This window comes from Gymnoscopelus braueri (genome assembly GCF_963280865.1).
Source record: "Gymnoscopelus braueri genome assembly, chromosome: 2".
NCBI classification, from domain to species: Eukaryota; Metazoa; Chordata; class Actinopteri; order Myctophiformes; family Myctophidae; genus Gymnoscopelus; species Gymnoscopelus braueri.
In genome coordinates, this window is record NC_137604.1 from 55,429,121 (window position 1) to 55,446,801 (window position 17,681).

The following is a 17,681-nucleotide window of genomic DNA, read 5'->3' on the forward strand; positions in this document are numbered from 1 at the left end:
AATCAAAATCTTGAGGTATCCTTCAAGTTTGTGAACAATAGATTGGACCAAACACCAACCTGTAAGTGATGAGGGAGTTGTTCCCTGAGTCTTTATCAGTAGCAGACAGCGTCAACACCACGTCTCCTTCCTTAGCGTCTTTTACCAGGATGCTGTTGGTGTAAGTGCTGGCACTGAACACTGGTGTGTTGTCATTGATGTCTGTGATGCTCACTGTGACAGTGGTGAAGTTCTACAACATAGCATTTTAACATGGTGTCAGTAATGGAGGTTGTGTCACTGAGATTTGCATACAGGGTCAAATACAGGTGAACAAACTCACAAAAGTGCCATAAAAAACTGTTCCCTTTTTTCATGTTATTCATTTCCTGAGCCAGAGCTGTGCTATAAAGTTTTAAAGGACATAACATTTTCCATTGTCAACATTGTTTACATAAATCTTGACCATTTCCCCCAAACTTGCTTTATATTTTTGATATACCTGTCACAGTCTGTGTCTCTGTGTGGGCGTAGGCTTGCCTCCCAGCTTCCGGCTTTGGCACACCTGTCTATCGTTACCTTATCTCCCTCCGTTGACGCACCTGCCGGCCATCAATTCAGCAACACTCACAGTATTTGAACTCTGGTCTTCACTTCACTCATAGCCAGATCATTGCACAACCTCCCATGCTAGTAGCACGACTCCCTAGAATTTCTCCTCGTGTTCCTAGTGTTTCTATTTTTTTGCTCCTGTGTTTTCCTTCAACTCAAACTCTTCTCCTCTTATCTGCCTCAGAACCACATTGCTGCCTGCCTGTTGCCTGTTCCACTGCCAGCCCCTTGCCTGCCTGCTCACTACGTGACTACGTCCCTACAAGACAGCCTCACTTCCACGCCACCAACCCCATACTTCCACCTTGGCTGTGAATAAAGACCTTTTAACCTGCATGACTCTCTGTGTTAGTCTCTGCATTTGGGTTCGCCAGCTTGCTTATCGTGACAGTACCTCTCTCTGTGGTGTTCCTCCATCCGAGGCTTTAATGACCAGGTCATAGGAGTCTCTGCTCTCCCGGTCCAGAGGCCCTACTGCCAGCAAGGTCCCATCCTTCAACACAGCAAACACACTGACGTCAGTACATAATAATTAACATGACAGAAACAATGAGTGTGATGTTCTTATCTACTCTAATTGCCATGCATGGCACTTCCCTCTATAGCAGCAAACAAACATATTGTAGTCATTTTGTGACACTCAGTTTGAACGCACATAGATAATGAATGGTAAATGTATCGAGAATAGAATCACATGTACAGTCCATATCGTCTGGATGCATCGTCTCTTTGAACTGTGTGCATGCAAGGACTTGTCCTTGTACAATGTGTGTACAGTTATGTAGTTACAGTATGTACTGTCAATATGTCTGTAAATCAACATCATTTGTGCCATTTACAATTCTTATACTTTATTATAAATCTTGATTAATTATTTACAATGACATCTGTCAGTATATCAAAACCTGGCCAGTCTCTCATGCGAAATTTAAACCTAACAGCACATACACTGTAAATGCAAAAATGTAACAACTAATGTCAGATTTCTGAGCCACACTATAATATTTCCTTTTATACAATGACAGGGAAGCTGACCTCTCTGAACCTGAAGAGTGGGTTAGGTGAGGGGAGGGACAGGGTGACCTCTCCGTTGGGCCCAAGGTCAGCATCGGTGGCCAGGATCCTGTACACCTCCCCTGGGGACTTGTCAGAGTAATGTCCTTCAGGGATGAGAAGGGCTTCAGGGAGATGAGGGAACTGTGGACTGTTGTCATTAAAGTCCAGGACAGTGACGTTGAGCTGGGCTGTGGCATTCAGGCCGTCAACAGGCTGATCCACTGCTACCACCTAAACACAAAGAGAGAACAATGATAAATATACCGTGTGTGTCACAGGGAAAGACTGTATCGTGATTTTATAATATTTTTCTACCTGTAATTCATCCGTTAAACATTTAAAAAACTAATTTAATTTAAGAACTGTAAGCAACACATCACAGTAACAACTGTGTTTTAATGTCAGCATTCATTATGTGAAAGATAATAAATTACACAAGCTATGCTGTTTAATCTATTATCGTTATGAAGTGTACAAACAACTGTTTGATATACTATACGTACAGTATTGTATATAGCCTGTATTTGGTACATTCGACATCATCTGTTGTAAAGATGGACTGGACAGGTGTGGATCACGGAAAGATTCGCACTGCTAGTCATAAAAAAACATCTGATGTTTGTCACTGTTTTATTCCTCTCAATAAAAGTTGGGTTCACTTCATTTTAACTCGAGCTAAACTCTCATCTCACAAAACAACAAGCTGATCACCCTAATCTCATCTGCTTCAGTGGAGTTCCTAAATGTCCAGCAACAACAGAAGTATTACAAAGTCAATACAGCGAATGAACAGTGATAGTGGAGAAGTTGTACCTGTATGATGTAATTATCCTTTGTTTCTCTATCCAAGGTGGCATTCTTCCTCAGGGACACGACACCCTGCTGGCTTATTTCAAATGTGTCACTGGTGTAGAGGAAGAACCCTTTGGAGAATCCACCCTGTAGTATAGAACATACACACAGCAAACTCTCAGTGTTAATCTAACTCTGAGAATGTAGAAACTAACCCATAAGGGTCACATACACAGATTTGTTACAGTTAATGGTCAACATGTAATAGTGTGGTCTGGTACGATAAATAAAGAACTCAACAGCATGCTTTTCATACAAGGCCTCTGGACAAAATGGAAGATGGTATCTAGGTCAATATTTCAGTTGGAAAATTGGTATTTTAAAATGCATGAATAATATCTGTCTTGTGAACATCTGCAATCATCAATATGGCCTTAATGGGATAGTTTACCCCCAAAATGACTTTTTTTCTATCGATTAGTCACCCCATGGATACTTTTTTGTTTTTGTCGCATTCCTAAGCCAATAATTTGATGACCGGCAGTGGTTCCAGTAGGAGACACAAAGAGTCTCCTTTGTGTCTCCTACCGGAACCGCAGCCTACCGGTCCGCTGGTCATCAAATTATTGGATTAGGAATGCGACAAAAACAAAAAAATATCCATGAATTCAAGTCTCCATGGGGTGACTAATCGATAGAAAAAAAAGTCATTTTGGGGGTGAACTATCCCTTTAACATGTCCATCAGGAAACCCAGGCCCAGGCCCAAATAAGGTGCTGGGGGGAAAATAGGTCACGCTGGACCCACTTTATTTTCACCATCTGTGGCCTTTGGGCATGCCATGTTAAAATGCATACCACTTTGAACGTGATAACTCCTTGTGTCTCTCACCTCATCTCTGTCAGTGACCTCCAAGGTCACGATGGACGATCCACTGGACAGGCTCTCAGAGACGGCCACATCGTAGTTGTCCCTGTTGAACTCTGGTTTGTTGTTGTTCACATCATGCACCATCACCGCTACAGAACAATTCCCAACTAGAGAGGGAGACCCTCCATCGGCAGCCTGGACCACTAGACTGTACACCTTTGTCTCACTGTAGTCCAGAGTCTGGTTAAGACTCAGAACCCCAGTGGAAGAGTCCAACAGGAAAACACCAGGGGTGGAGGGAGGATTCTGCTGGAAAATATGGTAAGTCACGTTCCCGTTTGCGCCCTCGTCTGGATCCACAGCTGACAATGTAAGTAATGGTTTACCCACTGACTCTGTTTCTAAGACTTCGACCTCGTATTCTGCCTCGGTGAACACGGGGATGTTATCGTTGATGTCAGACACTTGGACAATCAGGGTGGCAGTGGCTGACCTGGCCGGGTACCCCTGATCTAAGGCCACCACCACCAGGCTGTACTCTGCCTTGGACTCCCTATCCAGCTCCCCAGCCAAACTCACCATCCCTGAATCGGGATCAACAGAGAACTTCCCTTCGCCCCCTTGCAAGGAGTATTGGATCTCCCCATTGGCACCGCTGTCTTTGTCCGTGGCCACAACAACGGTAACATTGATTCCTACCTCTGCGTCTTCTGGGATGACTTTCGTGACAGAACTGGAGGCGAAAACAGGACCGTTATCGTTGATGTCAGTGACTTGAACCTCAACAACAGCAGTGTCAGTAGTGACTCCATCAGAAATGGAGATTGATACAGAGTAGTTGTGCGGAGCCTCATCGTAGTCAAGCTTAACCGTAGAGGTGAAAACACCATCATTGTTGATAGCAAACTTGTCGGCATGTGTCTGAACTTGAAGAATCATCTCTGGGTCTGATTCTATTGCCAGGAAGCTAACCTGAATACACAAGAGATAAACAGGAGCTTCAGTTTAAGTTAAGTGCAGCACAGAACTACGAGGTGGCATCAGTGACAACACTAGAATGGCTCACCTTGGTGATTATAACGGCTGGTTCCTGCTCCTCCTCTATGCTGCCACTGTATATGCTCTCTATGAAGTGTGGTTTAGAATCTCCCGGAGCTCGAACGGTCACCAGCACAGAAGAAGAACGCGAAACTTCGCCACCTAGAGGATAGAAGCTAAGTTATTATTTTCAAGACTCATGCTTGATTTGTTCAATCAAAGCGTCTCATCAAAACCACACACATTGAGATGAAGTGTGTCATCGGGGTACAAACAAATTTGAAATCGATTAAATATACAGTAAGTCATTCATCAACACAACAAAATTCAGAAAATGTTATTAGCCGATTAAGAAAAACTACATATGAACAAGAAATAGATGTAGAAACAGCTTGTCTACCATCTCTGGCAGTCACGTAGAGGGAGAACTCCAAGATCTTATTGTCCTGCAGAGTAATGGTCTTGTTCAGTGTGATCCTTCCGTTGTTTTCATCAATGGAGAAGTAACCTTCTTGGTTCCCAAAGTCGATGGCGTATTTGACCTCTCCATTTAGACCTTTATCTGGGTCCACGGCCTTGACCTTTTAAATTCCATTACATATATATCGTCACTGTCGGGTGGAAACTTTGTTATATTTTATTTTAATAGATCAATGCTATTTGGTCACCCATTATGTCTCTCTGTGGTTACAAATATTTAACCACTTCAGGACTGTTACAGTTAAACATATTTTTAAAAAATGTGAAAATAGCTGATCTGCAAGCTCACGTGTAAATCTCATAACTCTTATAACTCGGTCAATCAATCACATACAACATTTAGCAGTTCCCGACAGTGACGATATATTAAAAACATGCTGTTACGTATTGATATTGTTATCTTTAAATATCTTCTAACAGTATCAACCCTTTACAGCTCTGTCATGTGTCATACTTCCCATAAATACCTCTGATAAAAGTGTCGAAGCTGACAAACTGAGGTCAACGATTACAAATCATTAATCTGGACTATAGTTTATAATAGTGACCTCAAGTTCACTATTATAACCTGTTTACTTTCATATAATTACACTTTCAGTTACCTACTGTATGTAGAACATAAGATGTAAAACATTTGATCATAAGACTCAATTACTGAATGTCTCAGTCTCCAGGTTTTCCTCAGGATATGCATGTCATTTTTTTACTATGACACTATGTATGACACATTAAGAGTAGAGTCCATACTGGTATAGTGGTTCTCTAACTTTATTTATTCATTATCTATTTATTGGACCCATAGGGTCCATTTGGTTCCATTTGTGCACTCTTAGAGCAAAGATAGAATTTTGACAAAAATGTCCAGCACAAGCCAGCATGGTGATGACCCCTGCTCTGATTCCTTACCTGTGTGACCAGCATTCCCTCTGTTTGGTTTCTGAACACTTTGACCTCATACGTGTTGTGCTCAAATGTAGGACTGTTGTCATTCTCATCCAGAAGGGTTACATTCACACCGGCCACCACAACATGGTTAGGTGCCTCGGTCTCCCTTGCTTCAATCTAACAATGGACCAGAGAAAATAACTTTAGTGACACTCAACAAGCAACCAGGTTCATTTGCAGTGGTGGAAAAAGTATTAAAATGTTTTACTTAAGTAAAAGTATCAATACTGCAACATAGAAGTACTCTGTTACAAGTAAAAGTCCGGAATTCTAAATGTACTTGAGTAAAAGTACAAAAGTATTGGTATCAAAATGTACTTCAAGTACCAAAAGTAGAAAGTACTCATTATGCAGAATGTCTTTTCAAATGCATAAAATATCAAAAAATCTTTTGAAAATAGCAGATGTACAAGCTCACAATGCGTCACATTGTGAGCTTGTAGATCTTCTAGATTTTCAAATGGCCTAAATGTATATAGGGCTGAAGTGGTTACTTTATGTTTTGTAATAATAATCTAAATCTAGAAAGTAACTAGTAACTAGTTTTCAAATAATTGTAGTGGAGTAAAAGTACAATATTTGCCTCTGAGATGTAGTGGAGTAGTAAAAGTAAAAGTAAAAGTACTGAAAATTGGAAATACTCCAGTAAAGTAAAAGTACTTCAAAATTGTAATTAAGAACAGTACTTGAGTAAATGCACTTAGTTACTTTACACAACCATTTGACACCATTCCCTCTGTTAATGTAGAGTTTTAACCTGAAATATGAAGATCTCTGATGTTTCTCTGTCCAGCGCAGCAGAGTTCTTCACTCTCACAGCTCCATCAGAACTCACAGAGAAAGGAACAGATTCTGGAATGATCCGCAGAGTTCCGTTAAATCCTCCCTGGATTGTAAAATAGGAGGAGGTAATCTCATTTAGAATAAAGAAATCGTAGTCAAATTTATACTTCATCCTACGATGGTGATTGTGTCAATTTTTTTGAAGAATGGGCACTGGACCAAAGCTTTGGAATCTATATAAAAAAAAACGCATACTGTACGTATATAAAGGTATACAATAGAAACTAGATGTGATCGTAACGGATTGGCCTATTGGCCGTAGAATTCCAATCCCACTGGTCCCAGCTGTGTCTAAATCTAAACCAGTGTGCTGTAAGGTGCTATGGATAAATACATCCAACAAATGACAGCCACTAGTTAAATGCTGAACACATTGTTATAGTACATTCATGCCAAATATAAATAGTACAGACCTGGTCCTGGTCAGAGAGTACAACTCTTAGAACAACAGCGTCAACGGGAGTGTTTTCCAAAAGTGGAACAGAGTAACTACTTTGATCAAACTCTGGAGCGTTGTCATTCTTGTCCTCAACAGTGACAGAGACAACAGCACCAGCTGTCTTCAGATCATCATCTGTCTGGGCCGCCTTACAGGAAGGAGGAAGCAAGGTAAATATTACACTCTGGAATAGTAACAGTAGTAATAATAGCAGATTGTATCTTTCATACACAAAACTGAGAGTCTAAAAAGTCTAAAACTCTAGGACCTAGACTCTAGGGGCCAGAGGCTGTGCTGCTCCTTACACTCAAGGGGAAAAGTTTGGTGTTGCTAGAGGAAAAGCCATTCGGTCATCAAACTCAGAGTTAATCCTATGAGATCTTGTGTGCACAGTTGACATTTTGGCTCGAGGGTGAAACAAGACCAAAGTGGTAGATGGACAGACGGAGGGGCATCACCTTCCCTAGAGCCCCACCGCTAGAGCGGCTACGTATTAGGAGCAAGCCTATAGCGAGGTTACCCAGTAGATTTCTGGTGCACAAAATTGCTTAAACACCCCTACACAAAGGTGACATGCATATTATTTAACCATTTGCTGGTGGTGCATTGATAACAATTTACAGTTAAGTCGACTAGATAATTAATCTAAGGATGGAACGTTGATACCTTGATGCTGACAGTGATAATGTTACTGTCCAGTTCCTCTCTATCGAAGGCGGTCACAACAGAAATGACTCCACTGCTGCCATCAATGTTGAAGTTACTCTGATATTTGCTTGGAGAAACTGAAGAAACATCAATCCATAGCATAATTACATTCACTACAGAGCAGTCACTGCTTGACACTTCATTATACACTTCATCACAAGATCAGTCATATGCAATTTATCAAAGGTTCATGGAATATTGAGTCTGTTTTATTATTGTTACAGACCATTTAACTATCTAAAAACAATCAAATGATATCTGTAACATTTATGGCCGGAATAGTGATAGAATCTTTTTTCATGTTTCATACATCACAGAAATCAGAAAAGATCCTATATAACTAAAATATTTTATATCATGGTACATTTTTCACTAATCATGAATCATAATTTTGACTTTGGTTTGATCATAATAAAAACAAATTGTGAACCAAAGCCTTTTCCTAACAAGGCTTTAGGATAGTTTACCTGTACTGATGCTGTAAGCTATAGTCACGTTGATCCCAGTATCTCCATCCTGGGCCTTTATGGCTTCTGGCAGAATGGTGTCAAATAGGCCTGCCTGATGATGACGATGATAACAAAGAGTAAGAAGTCAAGAATCAGAACACATTTATTTACATGCACATGTGCTTTCCACCACTGGGGAGGTGTACAGTATGGTGAAGTTTGTACATCTTACCTGGTTCTCATGAATGGAAGCATGATACAGGTTATGGTTGAAATAGGGGTTCAGGTTATCAAAATCTATCACGTCAAAAAGCACAACCGTGCTGTCACTCTGGCCCCCATTGTCCTGTAGTCAGTGACAAAAGCAAATCAAGCCACTATTTAGTGAGAATAAGTGGCACATTTTTAAATGATGAATATGTCATTTAGGAACTAAACTGTTAACGTAATCACAGTTTTAACTTCTATAATGGACAAAGGATCAATTACAGGATTAAAAGAATGAGCTCATTGGGAGATGATGTTTTTATTACCTTGGCCTCCACAGTAAAGTTGTAGTTTTTGACTAGATTGTAGTTCAAACGTTTCTTCAAAATAATAGCTCCGGCATTGTTCACTATGAAGTATGGTGTACCTGGAGGCTTATGAAAGATAAAAACAACATGATTACCATTAAATCTCAATTCAGCTGATTAAAAAACAACACAGCATAATTATGAACATTTGGTACAATATTTGATTTATGTGAAGGTTGCTTTTTGGCATCAAAAAACTGTTCAACACATTATTTTAACATGACTTTGCACTTCCTATGTGAGAGAGTTATTCTTGGCTAGGGTTAGATATAGGTAAAAATATAGGTTTTAAATATAGGTAACATTATATGGCAAATGTTCTTTAAAAATAATAATCTTTAAATAATCTGTGTCAGACTCTCAGTGTACTTTGCACCACTCACCACAATAGAATATGACAGTGTGTGGTACTCTGGAGAGACGTCTGCATCCTTGGCGACTACTTTCAGAACCTCAGAATCCATAGACAATGTCTGAAAGAGGAAAACTTGATTGACAGCAGATTCTTAACAATTACCTGGTTCAACATAGCATGACTCACACATAATGCATTTATTCTATTGACCAAATTGAAAACACATACAGTATCTTCAAGAAATCGTCCACATCCCCTTCAATCACGTCCACAACATCCTCTTGTGTTTAAAACACCAAAAACATCTATTTATCAATACATCTTATTTGATCTGTTCCTGAATTCTTTACTTAGATTTTTTAAAATCATAACATATCATACCAGGGATGCAAGTTGCATTATCTATGCCTACAATTATGACAAACTAGGAATTTAAGCTTATGCACACAACATTTTGCAATCAGTTTCTGGTTGGGTTCCTGTGACTTACCTCAGATAACTCTTTGTTATACGTCTTTTGTTCAAATATGGGACTGTTGTCATTATCGTCAATGAGTTCCAGGGTTCGATAGTTGACAACCTACAGGATTAATTGTATTAATTTGTTTATTATTATTATTATTATTGTATACATTGTGTGCATTCTTAAATGTGTAATATCATACAGTAAAGTGTTGCTGTCTCACTCACCCCACTTTGACACTTAACAGAATAATACAGAACTCCGAAAGTCTGCAAGAAGAGAAAGGTTTAAGTTGTTTTTTTTTTTTTTTTTGCTAAAGTCTAATTTGAGGTAGAATTGTCTTCCTATAGTTTCCACCCATCAGAACTCACTGCTTTTAGTACGTCGGCATCCAATGGCTTCTTAGTCTGAACAATGGCACTCGTATCTCCAAGGGTGAAATTCAGTTCCAGGAAGCTGAGATGATCTGGGAACGCGAAGGGCTCGAGTGTCACCCTGGTATCTTGTGGGATCCTATTAAACACCTCGACTGCTCCTGGATTGTCATGGAAAAGGTGATGTAATGTTAATGTATTATAAAACATGAATTAAGATTGTGACGTTCCCAAATAGAGAATGTTTCCTAAAGTTTATTCTGTGTGACATTTTTAAATGAAAGTCTTCCCTAAATTTCAATTATTTACTTTACCTGTGTATCCCTCCACCACTCTCCCCACCCTTGTTTCATTTGATTCAGCCACACAGTTTATGTCTGAGGTTCCTTGAAAACAACAAAGGAGAGAAAACAGCATTAATGTTGAATTCCTTCTCGATTTTAGTGACCCGATGCTGTCATCCCAGACGGAACGAGGCACAAACCCAAACACAGCGAAAAACAGGCAAGTTCTGGCTTTTTTAAGGCATTGAAACACTTTGGTGTAGGGGGCACGGTGGCGCAGTCGGTAGCGCTGTCGCCTCACAGCTAGAAGGTCCTGGGTTCTATTCCCGCCGGGGACGCTGTGGGCGCTGGGGGCGTGTCTTCTCCTCCGCGTCATCAGCGCCCATACCCTAGGTGGGGTTGGCGAAAGGGCCTACTCTGTGTGGAGTTTGCATGTTCTCCCCGTGTCTCCTAGGGTAGTTAATACCCTCACAAAAAACATGTAGTAATCCTGGTCACTATACTGCCTCTCCCTGGTCAGCCGGGGCGCCTGATGGAGGGGAAGGGAACTGGTTGGAATAACGTGTTCCTTCGACGCGCTACGTCCAACCAGGGAAACTCCCCCCTGTCAGGTGACAAGAAGGTCAGTTGGCTCTCATGCATTGAAGAAGGCATGAGCTCGGCCCTGGCCTCCCTAGGCTGGTGGGGGGAGTGTAGTGCCCAGGATCACTTAGCAAATTGGCACCGGGTGAAAAAAGGGTTACAAAAATCGAGGGATAAAAATTATAGAAACACTTTGGTGTGAGTTTGACCTTTCAAGGATGCTCAAGGTCAAAGGTCATGCCACCAAATGAAAAATCAAACAGCATGTGACTTCATATGGGTTGATAATAGTAAACAACTTTATTCTACACCATTAATTGTGTTGGATTTACTGTAAGCGTTACTCTCTCAGAAAAACCTACTGTAAATCCAACACACCCACAATTAATGATATTCATTATACTCCAGTTCCAGTATAGCCTCGTTGCCAGCCTTATTCATCTGCGAAGATGGCTCTTTGGAGGATAAATCCACAAATTTAAGTTTTGTCTTGTTTTGTTTTTTTCTGTGTATACTGTACAAGTCACTCTCTCAAGTGACCACCTGTTTTTACTTAAAGCCCAATTATGTTTTACTTATCTTTTATGTTATTCCTTTAATTTTGGACACTGGTAGATTTTTGAACATGAAGAAGTTGATTGATTATAAAACTGTTTACTGTATGTGCAGATTTTCTTATTAACTTGTGTGTAACAGTGTAAACTAGAAAAAGTGCTCCTCGGAGCACAGGTCTCCGCCAGGTCAGGTACGTTATTGTGGCCTCCTGGTGGCGCTATAATAGGCCAATGTGAAAAGGGTGCCATTTATTCTTAGGCCTTTCACGGCAATCGGACACTGCATTCATGATTTGTGGCATTTTGTTTCAAAAATGTGTTTTGCTAAGTTAGACCTGCTGGTGGCGCTATAAAAGGCCAATGTGAAATGGGTAGCATTTCTTCCTCGGCCTAGTGGGAATGTGTGTGTGAAATTTCACGGAAATTGCAAGCTGCGTTCATGATTTGAGACATTTTGTTCAAAACGGACCAATCCTGCAAACTTTGGAAGCCAACCTTAGCCAATCAGGATGGAATATGGGAAATCGGACAGATCCGGGTTGATCACATGACTATAGAGATACTGTGTACCAATTTGCATGACGTTTGGATAAAATCTGTAGGAGTAATGTCAAAAAAATTGTTTTGCACAAATCAGCCTCCTGGTGGCGCTATAACAGGCCCATGTGAAAAATTTGGGGCAGAGGTTCTGAATTGGTATCGAGGGAGTGTGTGTGCACAGTTTCGCAGCGAGCGGGCCAACAGTGCCGGAGATTAGCTGGTAACACACGGACAGGACACACACACGGACGGACGGACGGACGGACGGACGGACGGACGGACGGACGGACGGACGGACGGACGGACGGACAGACAGACAGGGGGTAAAACATACTCTCTCGCCATGCCTTTCAGCCTGGGGGAGACAATTAAAAAGTTCATCCATGAGTGTAAGATTGATAACAAACATTCTGTGTAAGTAAAAGCTGCTTTCCAGCTGCATGGATGCAGGTTGTACTCAACCAATATTTAAAATAATAGAGAAAAGATATCAGATCATTTTCACCAATTTATTACGATTATTATTTTAAAATGCTTTACCTTATATCTGCACTATGTAACTTACCTCTTCTACCCCGGATTTGAACCTGGTTTCCTGCGCAAGTGCTTTAGTGTTTTCAGTGGTTTAGAAGTTCTTAATGTTCACTAATATTATTATTTCATTTCTGCTTGATATTTTTGTTTACAATTACAGCATCTCATTGTTTGTGTAGCTTTGTTTATAGCGGTGGAGGAGGAAGTGTATGACCTATTTTGCATACAGTACATTGACCTGGAGCTTACATTTATGGACATATAACTGTTAGAGAAACCGTGACAGAGACTATGAAAAACAGTAGTAAGAAGTTAGGAACAGTAGAATAATATGGTATATACAGTAGGTGAAGTTAAACAATGGAAACCATGGTGGGAAGGCACTGTACCACCAACCACCTGTCAAACACTAATGGGCTTTGATTGTAGCTGCTTATTTTATCTACTGTATCACCCACTTTAACAACTGTAAAACTCACGGCGATTTCTGAAATGCCATTTTTATGATCAAATCGTGAGTATTAGTTTTAGAATGATTAGCCATTGTTGCCAGAATCTGGAGAGATGTTCTTGATATTCAAAATTAAGCTGCCAAAAAGAATTCCCATTATTTTCCCCATATTTCTAAACCTAGTGCCATAGACCTCAGTGATATTCTCTTCCAAGCTCCACTTACCTATAGGGGTTCCACTAATACCACACAAACACATGAAGGCTGTGAGATAAATCCAAGTCAGGTTAACCGTGTCCATATTTGCTGGCCCTCCAAGTCCCTGCTGGAGTGCTTCCTTTCAAATCCACCTGACAGACTGCAATGATTTCAAGCTATCAAGCTGACCAAATAACTCACCTACGTCATTTTATGACAGGCTATATAAGAGCTACACCGACACAGAGGTATCAATGGGTCCAAGGAGCAATGACAACACAGAAGTCTCACACATTCACTATGTCAGGGGCCCAAAGTTTCGTTTCTCTCGAAGAAAAGCGGATGTGTTGTTAAGGCAACAGTTCATGTGACCTTATAACCCTATTCAAATGATGAAATACATGGGATTTGATGTTTTATGTGCTTAACCTGGAATTAAATCAACATGTCAGAATAGGCTACTCATTCTGAGATCATGTATTTGTAAAATGTGTCCTTTTCAGTCATTATATACCCTATATGAAAATACAATGTTGAAACTATTACCAATATTTTGTGTTTATAAGTGTCCCAGCAGGGTTCGGCATAATGCCACAATAAAACGTGTATGTGTATAAAATGGTTCCTCAGTGAGAGAATGAAGAATTGCAACTAAACGTCTTAGATTTAGTAGTCGATTTATTTGATACAACAGATGACAATAATATAATGAAAATATGATATGAAAAATGAAAGAGAGTAATGGATTTAATAGACATTTCAACGGGCAACGTCCAGTTGCCTCAGAAGGCGACGGGAGACTGACACCACCAAGTGTTGGTAAACTAAACTCTAATCTAGCTCACCTTAGTTAGTTAGTTAAAGTTTATTTCGGTCATAACTCATAAACATACACACATATGGCATTTCGTACAATAAAGAAACAAAACAATTAAAAACAAAAACAAAGCAGCACAAGACTGCTAGACCGAAAAGGTGTAGGCTGAAGCTTTAGCTTATAGTGCCTACCCTTCTTGCTTTAAATAAGCTATTTAAAGCAGAAAACCATATTACCATATACATTTTGTAATTTTTCTTAAATTTGCAGATAGAACTACATATTTTTAAATCATTTTCACAAATCATTTTCATCATTTTCATCTCCAACACATGAAATGAGACGTGGATCAGTTTTTAGGAATTATTAACGGACTCATGGATAATTGGACCTGTCAGAACAGACCTGAGAAAATTTCGAAATTACTGGACCCGTTCCGAAACTGAACTGTGGATAACTGGACCTGGTCTGAAGCGGGCCGAGGAAAACTGGACCCGGTCTGAGGATAATCTGAATATATTAGTTGCTCAGTCATCTCCCCCCGCCCCAACTGAGTAGGCCTAGTCAGAGACACAGGAGTGCGCCGTGTGCTCTGCTGTGTGTTGCAGACAGACAGAGAACATTTTTGCGGACTTCATATTGTCTGGCACCGCAGATAATGACCATAAACATGCTCCACACAGATGACGTACTGTACCAACTTGCATCTTCCCGGTGGCTTTTGTTTGTGTTTCACCTCACTAAAAAGCCTCCATGGTGTTCAGCAGTGCAGTGCGCTTGAGATTGACTGCATTTCAATCGGCTCATTCAATATGCGAGAACAGACGGTATGGATTTAAAAGCGTAATTACTACACATGTCTAATTTTAAAAACGAAGGTTAAAGAGTTAAATATAATAGTAATAATAAAAAGGTGGTCGTCGGGTCCTCACGGGCCCATCCATTTCAAATGGACCGACGAAACCCATGGCAATTGAAACCGATCCAAACCATGCCCGAGGGACAAGTCAATATTTTGGACCCAACCCTTCTCGGTTCGGGGCTCGGGTCTTCGGTTCCGGGGAGACCTGTGCTACCCAGTGTGATCCTCCCTTTTGAATTAGAATAGCAGACATAGCGTTTTGAGCTTGTACATCGGCTATTCTCGATGTGCAACACTGTTGCGGGGCAAAGTATATGCCTCGGTAGGGACACACAGGAGGACGTTGAATGAACCAAAACCAGCACTCCTCAAAACAACAGGTTTGGTGATCTGTTGGGAATTTATTACAATAAATCTTTTCAGGGCTGTTTTAAAGGAATCCAGTGATCTACAGCATCATGGTCCAAGGAATCAAGGGGGAAAAGAATTGTGATTGTACGAACTACGGTTCAAGAGTTAGGCGAAATCGGTGCCGTAGATTAGCTGTTCACAGACAGACGGACAGACAGACTCACAGAAGCTAAAACAATTCCTCATCTTCTGAAGTTCCGCCCTTCTGAAACAAGGATATGTTACATGTTTTCCCTTTTTTTTTTAGACAACCATGTTACATATTTATTTATATCCTTTTTATAGATTTTTCAGTTTTTCACAAACAACATGACACAGACACCCCTATAGGTAAGTGGACACATTTGACAGACTGCTACAGAATAAAAGGATGTCAAGAGATTTTGAACAGCCTTGTTCAAAAACATGATGTGAGTGTTGAGTGTTTGAGTGAAACATGAGGGTTTCCTCGATCGGCGCTCCTGGACACGGCAAGTTCGAAGTCGATCAGTTGGATGATTCTCGAGACACGCTGGGGACAGATTACATGTCACAATCAGTCCTTATAGCAGGAACGTTTAACGCACACCAAGGTTTTGGTGAGGTGCTGAGTGCAGACCTTCAGGAACAAACTTATAAAAAGAACACACTCTGGCTCCATTTTATTTATTTATTTTATTCGATTGACATTTCGGCCTGTTGGCCTTCCTCTGAATCAACAAATGTCAGAGTGTGACAAACACTGGTCTGTTATATAGGCCACACCATACAACTAGAAAAAGTGCTCCTCGGAGCACAGGTCTCCGCCAGGTCAGGTAGGTTAGTGTGGGCCAGCAATGTTCGGAATTCGCCCATCAGGCTGGAATGTGAAAAATCGGACAGATCTAGAAATATAAAAAAAAATGTTGCGATAATGGGCCTCCTGGTGGCGCTATAGTAGGGCAATGTTGAAAGGGCGTCATTTGTTTCTCAACGTAGTGCGAATGTGTGTGCAAAGTTTCACCGCAATCGGATGCTGCGTTCATGATTTGCGGCATTTTGTTCAACACAGAACTTTTCAAACTTTAGATATCAATCTTAGCCAATCAGGATGAAATATGAAAAATAAAACAGATCTGTCTTGATCACATGACTATAGAGATCATGTGTACCGATTTGCGTGAAATTTTGATAAAGGAGTAATATCCAAAAGTGTGTTTTACATAAGTCGGCCTCCTGGTGGCGCTACAAAAATGCAGGGCAAAGGTTTTACCTTGGCCTCTAGGGAGTGCACATACAAAGTTTTACACAAATTGGTGCAGTTCTGGGTAAAAACACAAATCCGTTATAGTGCCACCATGAGGCTGATTTGAACATTTTTCAAGTGGCATTTCTTCCTCTGCCTAGTGGGAATGTATGTGCAAGATTTCACTGAAATTGCATGCCGTATTCATGATTTGAGGCATTTTGTTCAAAACAGAGAACTCCTGCACATTTTTGGAAGCCATTCTTAGTCAATCAGGATGGAATATGAAAAATCTGAAAGACCTGTTTTGGTTACTGACTATAGAGATACTGTGTACCGATTTGCGTGACATTTGGCCAAAATCTGTGTCAAAAAATGTGTTATGCAAAAAGCGGCCACCTGGTGGCGCTATAACAGGCTCATGTAAAAAATTTGGGGCAGAGGTTCTGAATTGGCATCCAGGGAGTGTGTGTGCACAGTTTTGCTGCGATCAAGCCAACGGTGCCGGAGATTAGCTGCTCACAGACGGACGGACACACGGACACACACAGACGGACGGACGGACAGGGTGCAAAACATACTCTCTCGCCATGCCTTTCGGCCTGGCGGAGACAATGACACACCTGATGGGATCAGATAATCTTATGATAATCATGTCTGTTAGATAGGGTGAGGGAGAGAAATCAAGGGGCCTTTTCAATCCAATAAAGACAGTGTCAGCAAATACAGCCAATCAGATAATCAAATGACAAATACATACATTTAAAATTATACTTTACAGTTGAACAAATCTTTCAAATGGATATATAGGAAAGTCAGTTCTGAATTAATCATTAAATAACAATCCATTCATCCAAAAAAGTTACTTACATTTCAAGTTAATATTCAGTTCAGGAGGAGACAAGGTTTTCAGGCAGTCGGATCGTACCTGTAAAGTAAAATATCCAAGTTACCTCCTCTAGAGGGGGAGTGATACATTCTCATTTCCAATACATCTTAGGGATAATAGGATGGTTACATTTCATAAAATGTGCTGCCACAGGATAATTCATATTATTCTAATAGTCTAATAGTGCTTCTGTGTTCAGCATTGAGAGTTTTTAATTCTCTGCTCGCTTTTCCAACATGCCTTACCTCAAGGGAAGTGATAAGATAACTGTCTTAGTGTTACAGTACATGACTATATTCCTATAGGGATCGTTTTGCCTGTGTGAGGATGTTTAAAACTGTTACAACAGTAGGTATAATTGCACTGACTACTACTTC

General features: G+C 40.5%; 1 long non-coding RNA gene across 1 annotated transcript in view; it reads left to right on the forward strand.

The window, feature by feature from the left end:
* Positions 1 to 3,108: 3,108 nt before the first annotated feature.
* The window catches only part of LOC308100615, a 307,745-nt gene continuing 293,172 nt past the window's right edge, over positions 3,109 to 17,681 (forward strand). The window contains exon 1 of the long non-coding RNA XR_013934453.1: positions 3,109 to 3,145. This is a non-coding gene — a long non-coding RNA (uncharacterized lncRNA). The remainder of the gene's footprint in view (positions 3,146 to 17,681) is intronic.